Here is a 26562-nt window from a genome sequence, read left to right as displayed (position 1 = left end):
ATGACCAATGGATTCAAAGACAAACTTGGTGAAGGTGGACATGATATTGTGTACAAAGGCAAACTATTGAGTGGCCGCCTTGTGGCGGTAAAGCTGTTGAAACAATCCAAGGGAGACGGGGAGGATTTCCTTAATGAGGTAGCAAGCATTAATCGAACTAACCATGTCAATATTGTCGCTCTTTTAGGGTTTTGCTTTGAGGGTAAGAAACGAGCGTTGATATATGAATATTTACCAAACGGGTCTCTTGAAATGTTCACAATTCATGGTGCTAGCCTTCCTAGCAATCAATCTTTACCATGGGAAACACTTCTTAATATCGCAATGGGCATTGCAAGAGGGTTGGACTACTTGCACCGAGGTTGTAATGCTCGGATTTTGCACTTAGACATCAAGCCTCACAACATTTTACTAGATGAAGAGTTATGCCCTAAGATATCGGATTTTGGGCTAGCTAGGTTATGTCCGATACAAGACAAAACCATATCAATGATGGAAGCAAGAGGGACTATAGGTTATATAGCTCCTGAAGTCATTTGTAGGACTATTGGTGGAGTTTCTCACAAATCAGATGTCTATAGCTTCGGGATGATGGTTTTAGATATTGTTTGCGGTCGGAAAAACTTGTCAGCTAATCAGCAAAGAAGCAGTGATGTGTCACATGTGTGTGGATATACGACCGACTTGAACATGAGAATGAATCTCCATTTGAAGGTACTTCAAATGATGAAGAAAAGGCGGTACAAAGAAAGATGATTTTAGTGAGCTTATGGTGCATTCAGACTTATCCATCAGATCGACCATCAATGAGCCAGGTGGTGGATATGCTACAAGGGTGTCTCGAGTCCATAGAGCCTCCCAAGAGGAAACTAGTGACTGAGACTTGAGAGCGAGCGAAACTTGATATGTTTCTTATTGGTATTTGCATGTTTTACTAGAATGTCAATTGTCCCATTTATGAAATTGTATAGTATGAATTATTTGGAAAATCTGTTTGTGGTTAGACTTGAGCTTGGATTTTAACTTCAAGCCTTGCAGTATCGAAATTTTCATTTTGCTTCGTCTCTTAATTGTTTTTTTTCTTAGGTTCTCCCTCTACAGTCTACACACTGACATATACTCAGTATGATTCCAAATTATTATTGTATGTGAAACTTGTAAGGTACGTCCCGGATCGCAATTCCATCAAATACGTCAAACTATCTTCTTTAGAGCAGGCATAATCCTGCAATATCTTCTAAGAAAAATGACATTATATGCAGAATTAATAAACCTTGGCTGAATGATTGTTAGTTTACTAGTATTGTTCTGTGAAAGTTTGAATATTTTGATTCTTGGGAGAGTATTATTTAATGGGTTGTACTGATTGATTGTCTTTTACATGTGGTGACTGGTGAATACTGAATAGTACTCCCTCCAATCTGATATTTCCAATCCAAAGGTAACATCAGGCATTGGAGCCGATGAAGACGAGAATTCAGGTTCTTCTAGAAAGTTCAGGTTCATTTGCTCTCTTCTCTCTTTTTATTTGAATCGCCGTCCTCCTAAGTAGCAAATGGTTGAAATTACTGGATATAGATATTTCTTTTTGCAGGTTTATTTGGGTAGTACCATCTATTGTCTAAACTTCTTTTACTGACAAAATAATGGAGCACCCCTATTCCCTAGAGTCCAGAAGAAGAATAATTGACGAGCACCCAAATTCTACAACTACGTCGAATTATCTTATTTAGGGCTTAGAGGAAGAATAATCGGTGAGTATCCTAATCCTGCAACTCCTTCTAAGAAAAGTACATATCTTTAGTCATCTACTGAGATTTTGACAGATAAATCTGTAACCTTGACGATTGAACCTCGGCGTAACCATTGGATGATGTAAGATAATGAAAGTTGTATTCTAAAAACCAAATAACATGATCTCATTTTTAGCCTTTTGTTGGGTTCCTTTGATTGATGATAACATGCCCATTTAATGTGTGCTATCTTAGTTTACCTTTTCAGGATTTTTGGTTAAATCAAGCTTGGATTAAGAAGTGTTGAATTGTTGATCACCCAATTGTATTGAGTCCTAGGCGTCATCTAATGTACAAGTTAGAAAGTAGAGTATTTTAAAGTAATAGAAACAGTTAAGACCACTGTTACTTTCACAAGTAACAGCAGCCTGGACCGTTGCCTCAATTCGTAACACTTGAAGTTCTTTTTATCTTTCAAAGGTTAAATCAAGCATAGATTATCAATGTTGGAACATCATCCAAAATGGACCTCTTGTTATTGAGGAAACCGATATCTTAAACGGTTTCACCAAAACAAAAGAGGAAAAAGATTACAATGAAAATGACTTCAAACTTGCCGAAAAGAACTCCAAAGCAATGTCGATTCTTCAACGTTGTGTTGGTGAGGGGGAAGTTAGTCGAATCTCTGGATGTCCTACGACAAAATCTATTTGGGATTCTCTTGTACTTGCTTATGAAGGGACATCCCAAGTGAGAAAACACCGTGTTGACCTTCTCATGCAACAATATGAGATGTTTAGAATGTCAAAGGACGAGTCCATAAATAGTTTTTCTTCACTTTTTTCTTGTATTATTAATGAGCTAAAGAGTCTAGGAAGGAATTTCGAGTCCGAGGACATCATTCGAAAAATCCTTCGTAGTCTAACCTCTAAGTGGCAACCCAAGGTCACCGCCATAGAGGAAGCTAAAGACTTGTGAACCCTATCTCTTCATGAACTAATGGGATCACTAATGGCTCATGAGTTTAATCTCGACAAGCATTCTAGTGAGTCCTCAAAGGGAAAGAGTCTCGCCCTCACATCCTCTCCAAGTGATGGAGAAGATGAGGAGGAAGACGAGTTTACTATGTTCTCAAGGAATCTAGCCGGGTTAGTCAATGGTCAAGGAAACAAAAGGTTCACTAATAATTACTCGAAAAAACGCTTTCCTAAGAAACGATCTAGTTCCACCGTGGGATGCTTTAAATGTGGTGATAAAACTCACCAAATTAAAGAATGTCCCAAGTGGGATGACATCAAATCAAGGGAAAGAAGAGAAAAAGTTAAAAAGGACTATAAACATAGAGTCATGAGTGCTATTTGGGGAATGTCCGACTCCGAGGAAGATGAGGAACTCATCGAGGAGGAACTAGAGGCTAAAATGTGTCTTACAAGTCATCTTAAGGACAAAGTCTAAAAAAACCTCAAAAATTGAACACCTAAGATGCCTCATGGCTAATCCCGATGACTCTGAATCTGATTCCGACAATGAGGTAAATCATCTAAAGGCCAAGGCTAGAACTTACTCCAAAGAGAAAGTATGTAAGCTTCTTGACCAACTTTTTGATAAGTGTCGGTTTCAAAATGATAAGCTTGAGGTGATGCAAAATGAGATTGAGGAAATTGCTCAAGAGAACTTTAACCTTAAAAATAAACTAAAAGCAAAAGACAGCGTCACTGTCACCTCTGAGGCTTATGATGAAGTTAAAAGAGTCAACAAGTTGAACAAACATTTGACTAAAGAACTAGAGCGTCTTAGGATGACCCCCACGGACGTCTCTGACCTTGAAAATGTCAACACTACCTTGGTGATGCAAGTTTCCTCACTAACCAAGGAACGTGATGATCTTTTGAAGGACAAAGATGCTCTCGAAAATGAAGTCTATGACCTTGTAGTTGAAATTGTAGACCTAAGAGAAACAGTGTCTGGGACTGTTGCTTCTGACAAATATTTAGACAAGTCCAATGAGAAAATTGAAGGTTTGGTCAATGAAAACAAGTGTCTAAAAGGTGAAGTAGTTAGTCTCAAGAAATAAATAGAGGTTCTTCATGAGAGGCTTACTTTTCTTCAAAAGGGTATGCCCAAGTGTAGCACTTCTAGATCTACTCCTCATCATAGATCCGATGAATTCGTTGATCTAAACAAACGTCTTGATGAGATGACATCTAAATATGAAGAGTCTAAAGAAAAAATCGGATATCTCGTGTCTAAACTCAATAACCACACCCATGACTTCATAGTTGAGAAAAGGTTGTCCATTAAAAGTGTTAACAATGATGAACTCAAGAGGGAAAAAGAAAAGAATTTGCATCTCCTCTCCAGAGTCAATGACTTGACCAATGAACTTATAAGTGCTAAAAACATCACTGAAAAATGGGAAGGAAGTTAAACCGTGTTAAACTTTCTCACAAGTCAAACCGAGAGATGTAACAAAGTTGCTGGTTTAGGCTTCAAATGGAACAGTCAGACTGACTGTTGCATCCAGAAGCCTAAAACTGATTTTAGAAGAAGGAAATACGTTGGTCTTCCCGAGTACATTATTTTCAACTATTCTGGTAAGAATGGTCATATCTTCAATGCTTGTAGAAAAAGATTTAATGACATTAACAAGAACATCAAAATAATAAAGCAAATATGGATTAGGAAAGACACTGTAAGATATGTTGATCACAAAAGGGGACCCAAGTTTGTTTGGGTTCCTAAACTCAAAATCTAATCTTGTGTAGGGCTTGGTGAGAGGCGGCCGCAATTGGTACTTGGATAGTGGATGCTCTCGTCACATGACGGGTGATAGAAGCCAATTCCTCTCACTTAAAGCAAACAATGGTGGCACGGTAAGGTTTGGTGACAACAAAAAGGGTGAAGTAATTGGCATTGGAAAGGTTGGTAAGTGTGGACAGCGGGCCGCCCACGGGGGCGCTTGGTGAAGGTCGGAAAAACAAGCGTTTGCATTTTGTAAGGAGTCGCCACCAATTTTTATGGGAAATTGGAACCGTTCGAATACCTCGTGCCATGTCAAGACACAAAGTAGTGACATGAACACTAAGCAATCGTTACCCTTAGCATTCTATGTCTAGAATGACTCTCGTGGATGCCAATGAACACGGGTGCTCACGGAGATCTGGAGTAAGGGGTGAGGGTACGTATTAGGAAGCTCTTTTGATCGAACACCTAATCCCGCCCGCCTCGATAGCGGCCTCTACTAATGATTAGGGAAGTTATTCGTACTTGATATATCGTCGGTTATATGCATGCAATGCAACATCCAAGTTTTGATCCTAGCATGTGAGAATTTAACTAAGTCGGTGAAACAATTAATTAAGCATACAATTAATGTCGAAGTAGGATTTAATGCTCATTTACATGTGAAAAACATACAAGCAATGAAAGAAATACAATAAACATAAATTACAATAATGAAAATTACATTAATTACATTGGGATAGGCGATTTATGTCGAAAATACCTTTAAAACGGATAATTTGAGAGAAAGAATAAAAGAATGAAATAAATCAACTAACGAACAGGAATTAGCGTGATATTACGGATAATAGTTAGTTAATACGTAAACTAATTAAACTAGGTCAAGGCGAAACGGAGTTCGAGAGACGAGAACTAAGCCAGAAACAAAGCGCAGCAGAGTCCGTCCCCTTGAATAGCGCGGCCGATTCTTTCGCGTCTGTTCCTTTGGCTCGGTCCCCCCGTGTGCCGTATTTGCAAGCCGTTAATGTTGATTAGTGATTTAAAGGATCAATTGATGATTTACTCGGATAGAAGTGATTAGCATGTTATTTAACATGTAAATGGGTCATTAAAACAGTAAAACATGAATACGACGGATTTAAACGAATTAATTACAAGATGGAATAATTAATTAGTGACATCGGTGAACGAAACAAACTAAACATGATGAATTAATGACAAATCAGTGACGAACATGTGAATGAACAGATGAAAACTATATCAAAGACGAATTCCAGGAACTCAATATGAACAAATTGAATCCCTACAACCCGGATTGAACTTAATGACGAAAACCCGCAAATATTGGATTATTACGGATTTAAGTCGGATTTATGACAAATTAAACATGAACATGATGATGATTATAATACATGTGGAATTATTATGATACTATGATGAAGAATTAACAGACGAACAAGCAAAAGAAAGATTTCGAATACGAATTACAGAGGACAAACGAAGAAGAAAGGAAGCAGGAACTGCGGCAGCCTCACGAAGAGGCGCAGCAGGAACTGCGCTCCTTCGAAGAGGCGCAGCAGTTGCTGCGTCCTTTCTCGACAGTTATCTACTGGAAATCCGCAAAAACAGGTTTTAACAAAGGGTTTTTAGAAATTGATTTTAACGGTATTTTCGACGTAAACCTTACAATTGATGATACGAAAAGTAAAATACAATAAATAAAAGAGGAATTGTACACCCTCAGACTTACATGTTGACGAAACGAGAAAGACTAAGATATCGATCAGTGAATGCTCGACGCGAATGCAAAGAGAGTGCCCTCGTAAGAGGAAAACGATTAATTAATTTAAGTTGATTGAGTGTAGTTGGTCAAATTGGTCGGTCATGCAACGGAGAGGCTGGTACCCGGAAAGATCCGAGCTTACATGGTCGAAAGTCCAAGCACGTAGGCGCCAATTAGTAAGAACAAAGTCTAGAATGCAAAGGGAGAAGAGAAGGGCGGACACTCGCGTGAGAAATATGAGGAACCAAGGCTCCTATTTATACTAATCACACGAAGGAATTATGGTAAGAGTTGGATACGGAAGGAAAGATCCGGAAACAACCGACTTAGGTTAAACGCGGAAACTTGGACAAAAAGAAAGCCCTGGGAAAAGGCGCAGCAGGTGCTGCGTCCCTTGGAAGAGGCGCAGCACTTGCTGCGTCCTTTCCCGGGTAGGTTCCTCTGCGCGAGAAAGCGCGTTTCACAGCCTGTCGTTTTTTAGGCATAACTTTCTCTACAAGACTCGGATTAAGGTGATTTTGGTGGCGTTGGAAAGCTAAAAGAAAGATCTAGAACTTTCTGTCAAATAGGCCCGACCCAAAAATGTCGTTATGACCTCGTAAAACGGGCCTAAAGGTCGGGTTGTCATTTTAACTAAATGAAATGCACATTTGTAATGTAAACTTTAAGTTTAGCCTAATGAAGTGACATGAGACTCAAAATGAGATATAATCCCAACATTTTATGACATCCTAACCATAGGTAGACAAGCACATTGCTTTGACTCGGGATTTGACGGTTTTAGAAATGAAGACGGTTTTTGACCCGGACTCCAAATGAACTCTAATTACTGCCAAAACGACCGTAATGACGCCTAGATGATGACCATGAGGTAGACATTAGTGTTTGAGCAATCACTTGACGATAAACTTACGAACTATTACAAATCGTTCCGCGTATCAAACATGCGGCCCAATCATCACCGGGTGGTTTGCGGGAGGTGCAGAAACGAGGTGTCTACAGAGCCCCCACTTTGACTGAGGCTTGGACAAGGCGAAAGTCAAAGTATAGCCATCAGGTCAATCGGAGATTATAACCTGACGACTATGGCGACGCTAGGCGGCTCAAGGGGTCTGAACCAAGGACCTGTCGTCGGGAACATTTTAGAGTCTGTCGACTTCCGGGGAGGGTCGTTTAAAGTCCATTAGACTACGTAAGGAAACTCGCCAGCCATAAGAAGAGACCATACCTGAGACTTCTTCTCGAGATGTTTCCGGAAGTGCATAGGAGCTAAGGTTAAGCGTAGGAGCTAAGGTTGAGCATGGGAGCTAAGGTTGAGCATGGGAGCTAAGGTTAAGACCTAAAAGATATATAAGGATTGTGCTAGGGTGTGGGGCCCTAAAGGAAAGCATCGACGGGAAGGAGGCCAAATATAAGTTCAACCTAAAGGGGTAACCAAGTTTTGGGTTTAGGAACTCTAAGGAAAGGTGATCCTAAAGGAATATGATCCTAAAAAGGAAAAGGTGATCCTAAAGGAATATGATCCTAAGGGCATAAGTGTATGAATTCTAGGGAGTTTGGGAACCTAAAGAGCTAGGTGTGTGAACCTAAAAGGACGGCTGGTATGAAAACTTAAAGGCTTGTGAACCTAAGAGGAATTGGGATCCTAAGGTTAAGTTTAGGAACTACTGGGATATTAATTCTTGTTTTGGATACATGCATCCAAGCTTTCTATGGTATGGGAACTCCAAAAGGATTTATGGGTTTATGAACCTAAGGATGTTGGTGTGGGAGCTTAAAGGTTTATGAACCTAAAGGAGGTCATTTTGGGATCTAAGAATCTAGGGGTAAGAATCCTAACTTTGGGTTTACGAACCTAAGGAAGGAGGTTCTGGTTTGGGAACTTCTGGAGAACGACACCTTTGCCGAACTCCGAGGAAACAATAATATTGAGGGTAGCAGGACGTCGGTAAAAACTGCTGGGGAATCTGCTTCCGTCGGTCTCAAGCGAACTCTGGCAAAAACTTGAGGTTGAATCTGCTTGCGTCGGTCTCAAGCGAACTCTTGTTGGGGAATATATTGACGATTAGGAACATCTTGATCGCCATGGAAAAAATCTTGAGTGAGCAATACTGCAAAATACTGCTGCGCGGGGGACAAATATTTTGACGACTAGGAACATCTTGATCGTCATGGAAGAAATCTTGAGTGAGCAATACTGCAAAATACTGCTGCGCGGGGGACAAATATTTTGACGACTAGGAACATCTTGATCGTCATGGAAGAAATCTTGAGTGAGCAATACTGCAAAATACTGCTGCGCTGGGGACAAATATTTTGACGACTAGGAACATCTTGATCGTCATGGAAGAAATCTTGAGTGAGCAATACTGCAAAATACTGCTGCGCCGGGGACAAAATATTTTGACGACTAGGAACATCTTGATCGTCATGGAAGAAATCTTGAGTGAGCAATACTCAAAAATATCTTTGCTACTGGGAGAATGAAGACTTGGGTGAAGCCCCAAGTCGGAGCGAGCACTGCTTCTGATACTTACCTGCATGGATATTAGCCACACAAGAATGCAATCTAATATGCAAATAGAACATAAACACATATGCACGTAAGCAATTATCACATGGACCTCGAATGAGGAAACACATAGGTTTTGCAAAAGTCGTTTCTTTATAAAAGTTGTTTAAAACTTGTTCAAAGAAGTTTGTCGTTCGTAATGCGTTATGCATATTCAAATGGGCTTTAGACATAGGACTTTACATGACACAAACCTCATATGGACGTGACGCGAAATGTAGACTTAGGTTTGAAGCGACACTAATTTAGATTTGACGCGACACAGGGGATGACCTTGACAAACTTTGCTTAAGCATGCGCAACCCCTATCCAAGTGTGGGTGACAATGCGTATCAGTTCCAAAGGTAGAATAATTGAGAGAATGATGACGTCATATAAAGGCAAGGCATGAGCCATGGATCAGCTGTCTACTTGGATGTTTTCTGCCGCCACTTGCTGTAAAAGAGACCCCTCTTGAGGCACGATGACTTGGAGAATCGATCCAAGACCTTTGTCATTGTCCGGACCGAGTACTAGCTAGACTTAGAGGAATAAAGAAAGGGTGGCATCTTGGAAGAGAAGCCCTTAGGATGAGAAGATGACTCTGGACTTTGGTAAAAAAAGGCTGGGCGACAATAAGGAGCCCCCAGTATAGAGGTGTTGATTATAGAAGGGATGTTAATTTGAAAATTGGGATGGTTGATAATTGAGGTTGGAAGTTGATGGTTGAGATTGAAAGTTGGAAGTGGGGATGGTTGTGTCCTTGAGGACTGCCTACGTATTCACGTGAAGTGAAATCAAACCAGATCGTAGTTCAAGTGTGTGCCTAAGCTAAGTTGTTAGGGCCTTAAAGTGCAGGGGTCGCAAGGATAATATTCCTTTGGTGACTCGAAGAATCGATTTGAGATAACTCCCTCTGATCATAGACCAAAGAGGTATAACTAATTTTGTAAAAATTTCCTTGTCATGTGAGCACACTAGAAGTGGACCCTAAGGATGAATATGGGTATGTCCCGTTCTGGGTAGCAAAGTATTTGAAGACTCCGTGTATGGGCCAAGGTGAAACTGGATTGGATATTTGGAATGTGGAGCTCGGTAATAAGAGGCTTTGATGAACAAATCTCTGGAGCTTGATTTTGTGGAGTTAAGGCTTGATGGGGTTACGGCTTGTAATGTGGCTTGGAAATGGAGTCTCTTGGCTTGATGTAGCCTGAGCACATAAAGGGTAGGTTGAAATGACGTGGGTTCAAGCTTCCATGTCTTGGCCCTAAAGGATGGGTATATTTGACGAGCTTGAGAGGATTCTCAAAATTCCTAACTATCTCCCTGGTAACGGTCTCGAGAAGGACTTAGGGTGTGTGATGTGTGAAAGGCTAAGTGAGGGTGCTAGCCGACCATCTTCATTGATGTCTTGATTCTATATAGAATTCAGCAGTATTCCGTATTTGATTTTAGGGTTGTTCTTGATTCGGACTCGATTCTCGGTCTAGGATATATTTCGGCTTTTGCTCAGATTTTTGATTCAGGTTTTTTTTAGGATGATTTTGACCTTGGGTATTGACATAGGCTGATTTGATTGAGCCTTGTTCTTTTGACTCTTTTGTGTTGGATATTGATCTTGGTCATTTCTCTTGATTGAGCCTTTGTCTTTGATCATGGCTCGTATCGTCTTGGATTTTCTTGCTACCATGGATTTGGGTCAAACTAGCACCTTTTGATGTGAAACGGGTTGGTCTTTTAGTAACACGGGTTGTTTATTGTGGGGAATGGGCTTGCCTTCCGTCATGGATCGTTAACAAGGGAGACGGTCTGGATTCGTCCTAGAATCTCTTGAGATAGGCTCGTCCTATACTAGGGTTATATTGTGGTTTCTATTGCCAGACATGGAATAGGTAAAGAAAAATGAACACGGAGTTTCAGGTCCTCTACAACTTTGAACGGAACATCATATAAGTGCACTCACATCGACTTGGCATATGTGGTTGCTCATTTTAAAAAATGTCTCAAATCAATTCTTGTTGTCACAGGAAATGGGTAGAGGAAGAGATATGATTGAATATGCGGATTAAAAATTGTATTTTTATTGAAATGAATGATAAATGTATTTAGCATAGACTTGAGAAGACAGGTGACTCGTGGGACAGCCCCCAGGTTGTCACTAGAAATGGAAATGGACACGAAGAAAGATACTAGAACAAATATTATGGGATAGAAAGCCTAAGACTCAGACTCGGACTCAGACTTTGACGCGATCTTAGATCCAGACTCGTAATCATTGGCCCATGCTTGAACGTTTAATCTTCTAGCAACTGGCTTCGACATCTGGCTTTGAGCATTCACCCATTTGAGCACCTCATCCTCATCACTGGGAACATTGGAAGGATAATAGTCAAGAAGAGTTTCTTGATATTTGGTATATCCATGAGGATTGCCTAAGCTACGTTGTGGGTCAAAGGTTGAGAGGGACAACCTCCCACTTTCAATCATATCCTGAATGAGATGTTTTAATTTGTAACATTTCTCTGTATCATGCCCTTTGCCTCTATGGTATTTGCAGTAGGCATTCTCATCCCAGAACTTGGACTTCCTTTCGGGTTCGGGAGTAGGTCCTATAGGCTTTAACATTCGTCGCTCCATGAGTCTCTGAAGGGCATCGGTGTATGTAATACCAATGTTGGTAAATTTCCTAGGAGGTGTGCCCTTATTTTCGGAAGCCTTTGTAAATGACCTTGGAGAGTTGTTAGGAATAGATCGTTCACTAGTTACTTTCTCCTTAAGACTGTAAAATTGAGGGTTTGTCTAGACACTTTTCATCTTGAGAGGTTGGGCATCAAGCTTCTTACCCATTTCAGCAAACTGGTTCTCTATGTTGGAAAGCCGAGAGTTTAGACTATCAATAGCTCCCTCTATATTGGAAAATTTGTTGTTGAAGGCAATGGAAAGCATGAGCATTCCATTTTGGATATTGTCGTCTTCAAGCACGTTGATCTCTCCGTCGTCACGAGGATCGAGGAGGTGAGAACAGTCTAGGAATGATTCTTCGTCATGTTTAATAATATTAGACCCAAGAGGGTCGATCTTCTTGGATTTCCCGACAGAAGGTGGCTTAGGAAGCTTGCCCTCTTCGATCATATCTTGGATAACGTGTTTCAAGAGAAAACACTCTTCAATATCATGGCCTCTACCTTGGTGATATAAGCAATATTTGTTGCCCTTCCAGAGGTTCACCTGTTTCTCTAAAGGTGGATCCGGAGTCGGTCCTATTGGATGTAGCTTGCCTTGGGCAGAAAGTCTCTTCAAAGCATCGGCATAAGACATGCCTAAATCGGTAAGCACCCTTTGATGCCTCCCGGTTTCCTTTCACCGTGTTTTTTGCTTTCTAGAACGATTGTTATTACAAGAGGTAAGCTTTGGATGACCTAGACTAGAGGTTTCCCTAGGTGGTATGTTCTTTTCCACCATTCCATTTTCAAGGGTGAGGACGTGAATGCTCAAATTTTCCACTGTAGCTTGAACTCGTAGGACCATGGCATAAACGTCTTGAAGAGACATGGTGATTGTCGCTTGATCTGCTTCGTGACCTTGCTGACTAACGGAACTTGCCGGATTCCTACTCGACAGAAATGACGCGCATTATAACTCGATTCGACATGGGATCACGCATACTAAGGCAATAAACAAAAGAAGGGACAAGATGACAAATCTAGACTTGATTTGTGAATTCGTGAAACGTCGTGAGCGACTTCTCGTGTTTGAATTCACGGTGCTTGACTTTAATTTTAGACTCGAGTGTTGACTTTGACGGAGTGACCCTTATATGATTGACCCTATTGACGGGATTGATGACACGTGTTGATTCTAGACTCGAGGTTTGCTTATTTAAGAAGACTGTTGTAGTTTAGACTCAAATATGAGGCCCATTGAGACTCGTGTGTTGAACCTCGGAACGTGTGACTCGAGTGTTTAGATCCTAACTGAATTGGGGTAGGAGGTCCAAAATGACGGCGCGACGCCTTAGGACTTGACTTGAATTTGAAAAGACCCAAAATGTAAAGAGAGACGGGTTTATGACTCGAGAGAGTTCCGACTAGGACATAGTCAGTTTGAACTTCGACTCTAACTTAGCCCAATTGAATTTACATACTTACATTTACATGTTTTGAAAATATTTTTTTTTTATTTTTCGGACTTTTTATTTTTCGTTTTTTTTGTTGGACTTTTTTTCGCTTTTGTTTTTTTTGTTTTTGTATTTAGTTTTGAAATGGGTTTGAGGCCCGAAGTTTGACTCGATATATGGACAGAGTTTTGACTCATTTTGCGCTATTTTGAAAATGTTTACATTTTGAAAAGGATTTTATTTTACAAAAAGGTTTTGTTTAGAAAATGGTGATCACGTAAGGTACAAACATTCATACAAGCATTATAACGGGATGCTGAGTGCATTTAAAAGGGTTTTGGTTTAAAGGGTGGGTTGCCATACCGAACCATCAAACCCGAAGTCTGTGGAGAGGCTCGTACCAAACAAGAGTAAGGCCGATTCCTAGTCCATTTCCTCAAGTAGTGAAGGCCCTTGATACAAACAAGAGTAAGCATCATGGTATGGATGACGTCAATCGCTATCCATCCTTAGGCCCAAATAAGAATTAGGACCGTTTAGACGGGACAATTGGTCGAATGGGTTGGGTTGGGCCTAGGAAGGCCGAATAAAACGGTCTAGGAAGACCGAGTTATGAAAACCGACAATTGTCTTGTACATACTATTCCCTAACCTTGTTCAAGTTTCACCCTTTTGGCTACACGTAAGTGTATTATCCCCAGCGGAGTCGCCAAACTGTGGACAGCGGGCCGCCCACGGGGGCGCTTGGTGAAGGTCGGAAAAACAAGCGTTTGCATTTTGTAAGGAGTCGCCACCAATTTTTATGGGAAATTGGAACCGTTCAATACCTCGTGCCCATGTCAAGACACAAAGTAGTGACATGAACACTAAGCAATCGTTACCCTTAGCATTCTATGTCTAGAATGACTCTCGTGGATGCCAATGAACACGGGTGCTCACGGAGATCTGGAGTAAGGGGTGAGGGTACGTATTAGGAAGCTCTTTTGATCGAACACCTAATCCCGCCCGCCTCGATAGCGGCCTCTACTAATGATTAGGGAAGTTATTCGTACTTGATATATCGTCGGTTATATGCATGCAATGCAACATCCAAGTTTTGATCCTAGCATGTGAGAATTTAACTAAGTCGGTGAAACAATTAATTAAGCATACAATTAATGTCGAAGTAGGATTTAATGCTCATTTACATGTGAAAAACATACAAGCAATGAAAGAAATACAATAAACATAAATTACAATAATGAAAATTACATTAATTACATTGGGATAGGCGATTTATGTCGAAAATACCTTTAAAACGGATAATTTGAGAGAAAGAATAAAAGAATGAAATAAATCAACTAACGAACAGGAATTAGCGTGATATTACGGATAATAGTTAGTTAATACGTAAACTAATTAAACTAGGTCAAGGCAGAAACGGAGTTCGAGACGAACTCACTCGGCCGAAACAAAGCGCAGAGAGCTGCGTCCCTTGGAATAGGCGCAGCAGTTGCTGCGTCTGTTCCTTGGCTCAGTTCTGGCTGTGAAGCCGTATTTGCAAGCCGTTAATGTTGATTAGTGATTTAAAGGATCAATTGATGATTTACTCGGATAGAAGTGATTAGCATGTTATTTAACATGTAAATGGGTCATTAAAACAGTAAAACATGAATAAGACGGATTTAAACGAATTAATTACAAGATGGAATAATTAATTAGTGACATCGGTGAACGAAACAAACTAAACATGATGAATTAATGACAAATCAGTGACGAACATGTGAATGAACAGATGAAAACTATATCAAAGACGAATTTCAGGAACTCAATATGAACAAATTGAATCCCTACAACCCGGATTGAACTTAATGACGAAAACCCGCAAATATTGGATTATTAGGGATTTAAGTCGGATTTATGACAAATTAAACATGAACATGATGATGATTATAATACATGTGGAATTATTATGATACTATGATGAAGAATTAACAGACGAACAAGAAAAAGAAAGATTTCGAATACGAATTACAGAGGACAAACGAAGAAGAAAGGAAGCAGGAACTGCGGCAGCCTCACGAAGAGGCGCAGCAGGAACTGCGCTCCTTCGAAGAGGCGCAACAGTTGCTGCGTCCTTTCTCGACAGTTATCTACTGGAAATCCGCAAAAACAGGTTTTAACAAAGGGTTTTTAGAAATCGATTTTAACGGTATTTTTGACGTAAACCTTACAATTGATGATACGAAAAGTAAAATACAATAAATAAAAGAGGAATTGTACACCCTCAGACTTACATGTTGACGAAACGAGAAGGACTAAGATATCGATTAGTGAATGCTCGACGCGAATGCAAAGAGAGTGCCCTCGTAAGAGGAAAACGATTAATTAATTTAAGTTGATTGAGTGTAGTTGGTCAAATTGGTCGATCATGCAACGGAGAGGCTGGTACCCGGAAAGATCCGAGCTTACGTGGTCGGAAGCCCAAGCACGTAGGCGCCAATTAGTAAGAACAAAGTCTAGAATGCAAAGGGAGAAGAGAAGGGCGGACACTCGCGTGAGAAATATGAGGAACGAAGGCTCCTATTTATACTAATCACACGAAGGAATTATGGTAAGAGTTGGATACGGAAGGAAAGATCCGGAAACAACCGACTTAGGTTAAACGCGGAAACTTGGACAAAAAGAAAGCCCTGGGAAAAGGCGCAGCAGGTGCTGCGTCCCTTGGAAGAGGCGCAGCACTTGCTGCGTCCTTTCCCGGGTAGGTTCCTCTGCGCGAGAAAGCGCGTTTGACAGCCTGTCGTTTTTTAGGCATAACTTTCTCTACAAGACTCGGATTAAGGTGATTTCGGTGGCGTTGGAAAGCTAAAAGAAAGATCTAGAACTTTCTGTCAAATAGGCCCGACCCAAAAATGTCGTTATGACCTCGTAAAACGGGCCTAAAGGTCGGGTTGTCATTTTAACTAAATGAAATGCACATTTGTAATGTAAACTTTAAGTTTAGCCTAATGAAGTGACATGAGACTCAAAATGAGATATAATCCCAACATTTTATGACATCCTAACCATAGGTAGACAAGCACATTGCTTTGACTCGGGATTTGACGGTTTTAGAAAATGAAGACGGTTTTTGACCCGGACTCCAAATGAACTCTAATTACTGCCAAAACGACCGTAATGACGCCTAGATGATGACCATGAGGTAGACATTAATGTTTGAGCAATCACTTTACGATAAACTTACGAACTGTCACAAATCGTTCCGCGTATCAAACATGCGGTCCAATCATCACCGGGTGGTTTGCGGGAGGTGCAGAAACGAGGTGTCTACAGAGCCCCCACTTTGACTGAGGCTTGGACAAGGCGAAAGTCAAAGTATAGCCATCAGGTCAATCGGAGATTACAACCTGACGACTATGGCGACGCTAGGCGGCTCAAGGGGTCTGAACCAAGGACCTGTCGTCGGGAACATTTTAGAGTCTGTCGACTTCCGGGGAGGGTCGTTTAAAGTCCATTAGACTACGTAAGGAAGCTCGCCAGCCATAAGAAGAGACCATACCTGAGACTTCTTCTCGAGATGCTTCCGGAGGTGCATAGGAGCTAAGGTTAAGCGTAGGAGCTAAGGTTGAGCATGGGAGCTAAGGTTGAGCATGGGAGCTAAGGTTAAGACCTAAAAGATATATAAGGATTGTGCTAGGGTGTGGGGCCCTAAAGGAAAGCATCGACGGGAAGGAGGCCAAATATAAGTTCAACCTAAAGGGGTAACCAAGTTTTGGGTGTAGGAACTCTAAGGAAAGGTGATCCTAAAGGAATATGATCCTAAAAAGGAAAAGGTGATCCTAAAGGAATATGATCCTAAAGGAATATGATCCTAAGGGCATAAGTGTATGAATTCTAGGGACTTTGGGAACCTAAAGAGCTAGGTGTGTGAACCTAAAAGGACGGCTGGTATGAAAACTTAAAGGCTTGTGAACCTAAGAGGAATTGAGATCCTAAGGTTAGGTTTAGAAACTACTGGGATATTAATTCTTGTTTTGGATACATGCATCCAAGCTTTCTATGGTATGGGAACTCCAAAAGGATTTATGGGTTTATGAACCTAAGGATGTTGGTGTGGGAGCTTAAAGGTTTATGAACCTAAAGGAGGTCATTTTGGGATCTAAGAATCTAGGGGTAAGAATCCTAACTTTGGGCTTACGAACCTAAGGAAGGAGGTTCTGGTTTGGGAACTTCTGGAGAACGACACCTTTGCCGAACTCTGAGGAAAAAATAATATTGAGGGTAGCAGGACGTCGGTAAAAACTGCTGGGGAATCTGCTTCCGTCGGTCTCAAGCGAACTCTGGCAAAAACTTGAGGTTGAATCTGCTTGCGTCGGTCTCAAGCGAACTCTTGTTGGGGAATATATTGACGATTAGGAACATCTTGATCGCCATGGAAAAAATCTTGAGTGAGCAATACTGCAAAATACTGCTGCGCTGGGGACAAATATTTTGACGACTAGGAACATCTTGATCGTCATGGAAGAAATCTTGAGTGAGCAATACTGCAAAATACTGCTGCGCTGGGGACAAATATTTTGACGACTAGGAACATCTTGATCGTCATGGAAGAAATCTTGAGTGAGCAATACTGCAAAATACTGCTGCGCCGGGGACAAAATATTTTAACGACTAGGAAAATCTTGATCGTCATGGAAGAAATCTTGAGTGAGCAATACTGCAAAATACTGCTGCGCTGGGGAGAATGAAGACTTGGGTGAAGCCCCAGTCGGAGCGAGCACGAGCAACTTCGATACTTACCTGCATGGATATTAGCCACACAAGAATGCAATCTAATATGCAAATAGAACATAAACACATATGCACGTAAGCAATTATCACATGGACCTCGAATGAGGAAACACATAGGTTTTGCAAAAGTCGTTTCTTTATAAAAGTTGTTTAAAACTTGTTCAAAGAAGTTTGTCGTTCGTAATGCGTTATGCATATTCAAATGGGCTTTTGACATAGGACTTGACATGACACAAACCTCATATGGACGTGACGCGAAATGTAGACTTAGGTTTGACGCGACACTAATTTAGATTTGACGCGACACAGGGGATGACCTTGACAGACTTTGCTTAAGCATGCGCAACCCCTATCCAAGTGTGGGTGACAATGCGTATCAGTTCCAAAGGTAGAATAATTGAGAGAATGATGACGTCATATAAAGGCAAGGCATGAGCCATGGATCAGCTGTCTACTTGGATGTTTTCTGCCGCCACTTGCTGTAAAAGAGACCCCTCTTGAGGCACGATGACTTGGAGAATCGATCCAAGACCTTTGTCATTGTCCGGACCGAGTACTAGCTAGACTTAGAGGAATAAAGGAAGGGTGGCATCTTGGAAGAGAAGCCCCCAGGATGAGAAGATGACTCTGGACTTTGGTAAAAAAAGGCTGGGCGACAATAAGGAGCCCCCAGTATAGAGGTGTTGATTATAGAAGGGATGTTAATTTGAAAATTGGGATGGTTGATAATTGAGGTTGGAAGTTGATGGTTGAGATTGAAAGTTGGAAGTGGGGATGGTTGTGTCCTTGAGGACTGCCTACGTATTCACGTGAAGTGAAATCAAACCAGATCGTAGTTCAAGTGTGTGCCTAAGCTAAGTTGTTAGGGCCTTAAAGTGCAGAGGTCGCAAGGATAATATTCCTTTGGTGACTCGAAGAATCGATTTGAGATAACTCCCTCTGATCATAGACCAAAGAGGTATAACTAATTTTGTAAAAATTTCCTTGTCATGTGAGCACACTAGAAGTGGACCCTAAGGATGAATATGGGTATGTCCCGTTCTGGGTAGCAAAGTATTTGAAGACTCCGTGTATGGGCCAAGGTGAAACTGGATTGGATATTTGGAATGTGGAGCTCGGTAATAAGAGGCTTTGATGAACAAATCTCTGGAGCTTGATTTTGTGGAGTTAAGGCTTGATGGGGTTACGGCTTGTAATGTGGCTTGGAAATGGAGTCTCTTGGCTTGATGTAGCCTGAGCACATAAAGGGTAGGTTGAAATGACGTGGGTTCAAGCTTCCATGTCTTGGCCCTAAAGGATGGGTATATTTGACGAGCTTGAGAGGATTCTCAAAATTCCTAACTATCTCCCTGGTAACGGTCTCGAGAAGGACTTAGGGTGTGTGATGTGTGAAAGGCTAAGTGAGGGTGCTAGCCGACCATCTTCATTGATGTCTTGATTCTATATAGAATTCAGCAGTATTCCGTATTTGATTTTAGGGTTGTTCTTGATTCAGACTCAGATTCTCGGTCTAGGATATATTTCGGCTTTTGCTCAGATTTTTGATTCAGGTTTTTTTTTAGGATGATTTTGACCTTGGGTATTGACATAGGCTGATTTGATTGAGCCTTGTTCTTTTGACTCTTTTGTGTTGGATATTGATCTTGGTCATTTCTCTTGATTGAGCCTTTGTCTTTGATCATGGCTCGTATCGTCTTGGATTTTCTTGCTACCATGGATTTGGGTCAAACTAGCACCTTTTGATGTGAAACGGGTTGGTCTTTTAGTAACACGGGTTGTTTATTGTGGGGAATGGGCTTGCCTTCCGTCATGGATCGTTAACAAGGGAGACGGTCTGGATTCGTCCTAGAATCTCTTGAGATAGGCTCGTCCTATACTAGGGTTATATTGTGGTTTCTATTGCCAGACATGGAATAGGTAAAGAAAAATGAACACGGAGTTTCAGGTCCTCTACAACTTTGAACGGAACATCATATAAGTGCACTCACATCGACTTGGCATATGTGGTTGCTCATTTTAAAAAATGTCTCAAATCAATTCTTGTTGTCACAGGAAATGGGTAGAGGAAGAGATATGATTGAATATGCGGATTAAAAATTGTATTTTTATTGAAATGAATGATAAATGTATTTAGCATAGACTTGAGAAGACAGGTGACTCGTGGGACAGCCCCCAGGTTGTCACTAGAAATGGAAATGGACACGAAGAAAGATACTAGAACAAATATTATGGGATAGAAAGCCTAAGACTCAGACTCGGACTCAGACTTTGACGCGATCTTAGATCCAGACTCGTAATCATTGGCCCATGCTTGAACGTTTAATCTTCTAGCAACTGGCTTCGACATCTAGCTTTGAGCATTCACCCATTTGAGCACCTCATCCTCATCACTGGGAACATTGGAAGGATAATAGTCAAGAAGAGCTTCTTGATATTTGGTATATCCATGAGGATTGCCTAAGCTACGTTGTGGGTCAAAGGTTGAGAGGGACAACCTCCCACTTTCAATCATATCCTGAATGAGATGTTTTAATTTGTAACATTTCTCTGTATCATGCCCTTTGCCTCTATGGTATTTGCAGTAGGCATTCTCATCCCAGAACTTGGACTTCCTTTCGGGTTCGGGAGTAGGTCCTATAGGCTTTAACATTCGTCGCTCCATGAGTCTCTAAAGGGCATCGGTGTATGTAATACCAATGTTGGTAAATTTCCTAGGAGGTGTGCCCTTATTTTCGGAAGCCTTTGTAAATGACCTTGGAGAGTTGTTAGGAATAGATCATTCACTAGTTACTTTCTCCTTAAGACTGTCAAATTGAGGGTTTGTCTAGACACTTTTCATCTTGAGAGGTTGGGCATCAAGCTTCTTACCCATTTCAGCAAACTGGTTCTCTATGTTGGAAAGCCGAGAGTTTAGACTATCAATAGCTCCCTCTATATTGGAAAATTTGTTGTTGAAGGCAATGGAAAGCATGAGCGTTCCATTTTGGATATTGTCGTCTTCAAGCACGTTGATCTCTCCGTCGTCACGAGGATCGAGGAGGTGAGAACAGTCTAGGAATGATTCTTCGTCATGTTTAATAATATTAGACCCAAGAGGGTCGATCTTCTTGGATTTCCCGACAGAAGGTGGCTTAGGAAGCTTGCCCTCTTCGATCATATCTTGGATAACGTGTTTCAAGAGAAAACACTCTTCAATATCATGGCCTCTACCTTGGTGATATAAGCAATATTTGTTGCCCTTCCAGAGGTTCACCTGTTTCTCTAAAGGTGGATCCGGAGTCGGTCCTATTGGATGTAGCTTGCCTTGGGCAGAAAGTCTCTTCAAAGCATTGGCATAAGACATGCCTAAATCGGTAAGCACCCTTTGATGCCTCCCGGTTTCCTTTCACTGCTTTTCGGCTTTCTAGAACGATTGTTATTACAAGAGGTAAGCTTTGGATGACCTAGACTAGAGGTTTCCCTAGGTGGTATGTTCTTTTCCACCATTCCATTTTCAAGGGTGAGGACGTGAATGCTCAAATTTTCCACTGTAGCTTGAACTCGTAGGACCATGGCATAAACGTCTTGAAGAGACATGGTGATTGTCGCTTGATCCGCTTCGTGACCTTGCCGACTAACGGAACTTTCCGGATTCCTACTCGACGAAAATGACGCGCATTATAACTCGATTCGACATGGGATCACGCATACTAAGGCAATAAACAAAAGAAGGGACAAGATGACAAATCTAGACTTGATTTGTGAATTCGTGAAACGTCGTGAGCGACTTCTCGTGTTTGAATTCACGGTGCTTGACTTTAATTTTAGACTCGAGTGTTGACTTTGACGGAGTGACCCTTATATGATTGACCCTATTGACGGGATTGATGACACGTGTTGATTCTAGACTCGAGGTTTGCTTATTTAAGAAGATTGTTGTAGTTTAGACTCAAATATGAGGCCCATTGAGACTCGTGTGTTGAGCCTCGGAACGTGTGACTCGAGTGTTTAGATCCTAACTGAATTGGGGTAGGGGGTCCAAAATGACGGCGCGACGCCTTAGGACTTGACTTGAATTTGAAAAGACCCAAAATGTAAAGAGAGACGGGTTTATGACTCGAGAGAGATCCGACTAGGACATAGTCAGTTTGAACTTCGACTCTAACTTAGCCCAATTGAATTTACATACTTACATTTACATGTTTTGAAAATATTTTTTTTTTATTTTTCGGACTTTTTATTTTTCGTTTTTTTTGTTGGACTTTTTTTCGCTTTCGTTTTTTTGTTTTTGTATTTAGTTTTGAAATGGGTTTGAGGCCCGAAGTTTGACTCGATATATGGACAGAGTTTTGACTCATTTTGCGCTATTTTGAAAATGTTTACATTTTGAAAAGGATTTTATTTTACAAAAAGGTTTTGTTTAGAAAATGGTGATCACGTAAGGTACAAACATTCATACAAGCATTATAACGGGATGCTGAGTGCATTTAAAAGGGTTTTGGTTTAAAGGGTGGGTTGCCATACCGAACCATCAAACCCGAAGTCTGTGGAGAGGCTCGTACCAAACAAGAGTAAGGCCGATTCCTAGTCCATTTCCTCAAGTAGTGAAGGCCCTTGATACAAACAAGAGTAAGCATCATGGTATGGATGACGTCAATCGCTATCCATCCTTAGGCCCAAATAAGAATTAGGACCGTTTAGACGGGACGATTGGTCGAATGGGTTGGGTTGGGCCTAGGAAGGCCGAATAAAACGGTCTAGGAAGACCGAGTTATGAAAACCGACAATTGTCTTGTACAAACTATTCCCTAACCTTGTTCAAGTTTCACCCTTTTGGCTACACGTAAGTGTATTATCCCCAGCGGAGTCGCCAAACTGTGGACAGCGGGCCGCCCACGGGGGCGCTTGGTGAAGGTCGGAAAAACAAGCGTTTGCATTTTGTAAGGAGTCGCCACCAATTTTTATGGGAAATTGGAACCGTTCGAATACCTCGTGCCATGTCAAGACACAAAGTAGTGACATGAACACTAAGCAATCGTTACCCTTAGCATTCTATGTCTAGAATGACTCTCGTGGATGCCAATGAACACGGGTGCTCACGGAGATCCGGGTAGTAAGGGGTGAGGGTACGTATTAGGAAGCTCTTTTGATCGAACACCTAATCCCGCCCGCCTCGATAGCGGCCTCTACTAATGATTAGGGAAGTTATTCGTACTTGATATATCGTCGGTTATATGCATGCAATGCAACATCCAAGTTTTGATCCTAGCATGTGAGAATTTAACTAAGTCGATGAAACAATTAATTAAGCATACAATTAATGTCGAAGTAGGATTTAATGCTCATTTACATGTGAAAAACATACAAGCAATGAAAGAAATACAATAAACATAAATTACAATAATGAAAATTACATTAATTACATTGGGATAGGCGATTTATGTCGAAAATACCTTTAAAACGGATAATTTGAGAGAAAGAATAAAAGAATGAAATAAATCAACTAACGAACAGGAATTAGCGTGATATTACGGATAATAGTTAGTTAATACGTAAACTAATTAAACTAGGTCAAGGCGAAACGGAGTTCGAGACGAACTCGGCCAGAACAGTAGCAGCAGAGAGCGTCCCCCTTGAATAGGCGCGCAGCGATTCTTCGCGTCTGTTCCTTGGCTCAGTTCTGGCTGTGAAGCCGTATTTGCAAGCCGTTAATGTTGATTAGTGATTTAAAAGATCAATTGATGATTTACTCGGATAGAAGTGATTAGCATGTTATTTAACATGTAAATGGGTCATTAAAACAGTAAAACATGAATAAGACGGATTTAAACGAATTAATTACAAGATGGAATAATTAATTAGTGACATCGGTGAACGAAACAAACTAAACATGATGAATTAATGACAAATCAGTGACGAACATGTGAATGAACAGATGAAAATTATATCAAAGACGAATTCCAGGAACTCAATATGAAAAAATTGAATCCCTACAACCCGGATTGAACTTAATGACGAAAACCCGCAAATATTGGATTATTAGGGATTTAAGTCGGATTTATGACAAATTAAACATGAACATGATGATGATTATAATACATGTGGAATTATTATGATACTATGATGAAGAATTAACAGACGAACAAGCAAAAGAAAGATTTCGAATACGAATTACAGAGGACAAACGAAGAAGAAAGGAAGCAGGAACTGCGCTCCTTCGAAGAGGCGCAGCAGTTGCTGCGTCCTTTCTCGACAGTTATCTACTGGAAATCCGCAAAAACAGGTTTTAACAAAGGGTTTTTAGAAATCGATTTTAACGGTATTTTCGACGTAAACCTTACAATTGATGATACGAAAAGTAAAATACAATAAATAAAAGAGGAATTGTACACCCTCAGACTTACATGTTGACGAAACGAGAAGGACTAAGATATCGATTAGTGAATGCTCGACGCGAATGCAAAGAGAGTGCCCTCGTAAGAGGAAAACGATTAATTAATTTAAGTTGATTGAGTGTAGTTGGTCAAATTGGTCGGTCATGCAACGGAGAGGCTGGTACCCGGAAAGATCCGAGCTTACGTGGTCGGAAGTCCAAGCACGTAGGCGCCAATTAGTAAGAACAAAGTCTAGAATGCAAAGGGAGAAGAGAAGGGCGGACACTCGCGTGAGAAATATGAGGAACGAAGGCTCCTATTTATACTAATCACACGAAGGAATTATGGTAAGAGTTGGATACGGAAGGAAAGATCTGGAAACAACCGACTTAGGTTAAACGCGGAAACTTGGACAAAAAGAAAGCCTTGGGAAAAGGCGCAGCAGGTGCTGCGTCCCTTGGAAGAGGCGCAACACTTGCTGCGTCCTTTCCCGGGTAGGTTTCTCTGCGCGAGAAAGCGCGTTTGACAGCCTGTCGTTTTTTAGGCATAACTTTCTCTACAAGACTCGGATTAAGGTGATTTCGGTGGCGTTGGAAAGCTAAAAGAAAGATCTAGAACTTTCTGTCAAATAGGCCCGACCCAAAAAAGTCGTTATGACCTCGTAAAACGGGCCTAAAGGTCGGGTTGTCATTTTAACTAAATGAAATGCACATTTGTAATGTAAACTTTAAGTTTAGCCTAATGAAGTGACATGAGACTCAAAATGAGATATAATCCCAACATTTTATGACATCCTAACCATGGGTAGACAAGCACATTGCTTTGACTCGGGATTTGACGGTTTTGGAAAATGAAGACGGTTTTTGACCCGGACTCCAAATGAACTCTAATTACTGCCAAAACGACCGTAATGACGCCTAGATGATGACCATGAGGTAGACATTAATGTTTGAGCAATCACTTGACGATAAACTTACGAACTGTCACAAATCGTTCCGCGTATCAAACATGCGGCCCAATCATCACCGGGTGGTTTGCGGGAGGTTCAGAAACGAGGTGTCTACAGTAAGTCACCATTACTTTGTGTCGACAACGTGCGGCTTGTCAAAGGTTTGAAGCATAATCTCCTTAGCATTTCTCAACTTTGTGATAAGGGTAATATTGTAGAATTTAGTGCTAATGTGTGTCGAATAATTGATGCCACTACTAATGAACTAATACTCAAAGGAAGACGTGTCAAAGACGTGTACTTAACCAATTTGAACACTCTATCCGGTCATACCATGTCTTGCATGAGTGTAATGAACAATGATCCTTGGTTATGGCATAAAAGGTTTGGTCATGTTAGTACTAAAACTCTTAATACCCTTAAAAGACTCGACTTAGTTGAAGGCATTCCCAATATGAAGTTTGAATTTGATAAAGTGTGTGATGAATGTGCTAGAGGCAAACATGTTAGAAGCTCCTCTAAATACAAAAGAATTGTGAGTACATCTCAACCTTTACAACTTCTATATATCGACTTGTGTGGACCAATGAGAACTAGAAGTAGAGGTGGTAGTCGTTATGTATGTGTCATTGTTGATGATTACTCTAGTTTTGTTTGGGCACTCTTCTTAAGCTCTAAGAATGAGGCATTTGATGAGTTTCTAATTTGGTTGAGAAAGATTCAAAATAAACTTGACTTAAAACTTGTTTAAATAAGAACCGGTCATGGAACCGAATTCAAAAACTCATCATTTGATGCTTATTGTGATGAGAATGGTGTAGACCATAACTTCTCGGCTCCTAGAACCCCCCAACAAAATGGTGTGGTTGAAAGGATGAATAGAACCCTTAAAGATATGGCTAGAACAATGTTATTATGTAGTAAGTTGCCTAAGAACTTTTGGGCCGAAGCGGTAAATACCGCTTGCTACATTCATAATCGTGTCATGATAAGGAGTATCTTGAATAAAACCCCCTATGAATTACTACATGGAAGAAAGCCAAATATTTCATATTTTAGATGCTTTGGAAGCAAATGTTTTGTTCATAACAATGGTAAAAACAACTTGGGTAAGTTCGATCCACGTAGTGATGAAGGAGTATTTATTGGCTACTCCGATCATAGCAAGGCCTATAAAGTCTATAATAAACGAACCATGTTGATTGAAGAAAGCATCCATGTCATTTTTTATGAATCTAGTGTGCTTGGACAGGTACAAAACTTTGAAGAAGATGATGATGATGATGATGAGTTCGAGATTGGTCTCGTTCGAAAGGATTTCGTGTTCGAGGAAATAGAGGCTCCCAACGCTGACTTGCAACAGCCACAGGGACTGTTACCTCCAAAGGAAATCTGCAACTCAGGTGGAACACGTGGTACACCTGCTGCTGTTTCCTCTATGGATGCAACAGACCCAACGACTGTTGCCTCCACCTCCAGAATTGAATCAACTCAAAACAGTGCCGATGAAGATCACTCTAAGCAAATGGAAACAGTCACTGTGGCTAGTGGTGCAAGGTTATAA

General features: G+C 40.9%; 1 pseudogene; it reads left to right on the top strand.

Annotated features, from left to right (window-relative positions):
• LOC141600964 (LEAF RUST 10 DISEASE-RESISTANCE LOCUS RECEPTOR-LIKE PROTEIN KINASE-like 2.5) lies at window positions 1-26562 on the top strand (annotated as a pseudogene).

Source organism: Silene latifolia, chromosome 9, assembly GCF_048544455.1.
Source record: "Silene latifolia isolate original U9 population chromosome 9, ASM4854445v1, whole genome shotgun sequence".
Lineage (NCBI taxonomy): Eukaryota > Viridiplantae > Streptophyta > Magnoliopsida > Caryophyllales > Caryophyllaceae > Silene > Silene latifolia.
Note: the sequence above shows the minus strand (reverse complement) of the source record. Positions and strands in the feature narration are given on the sequence as shown.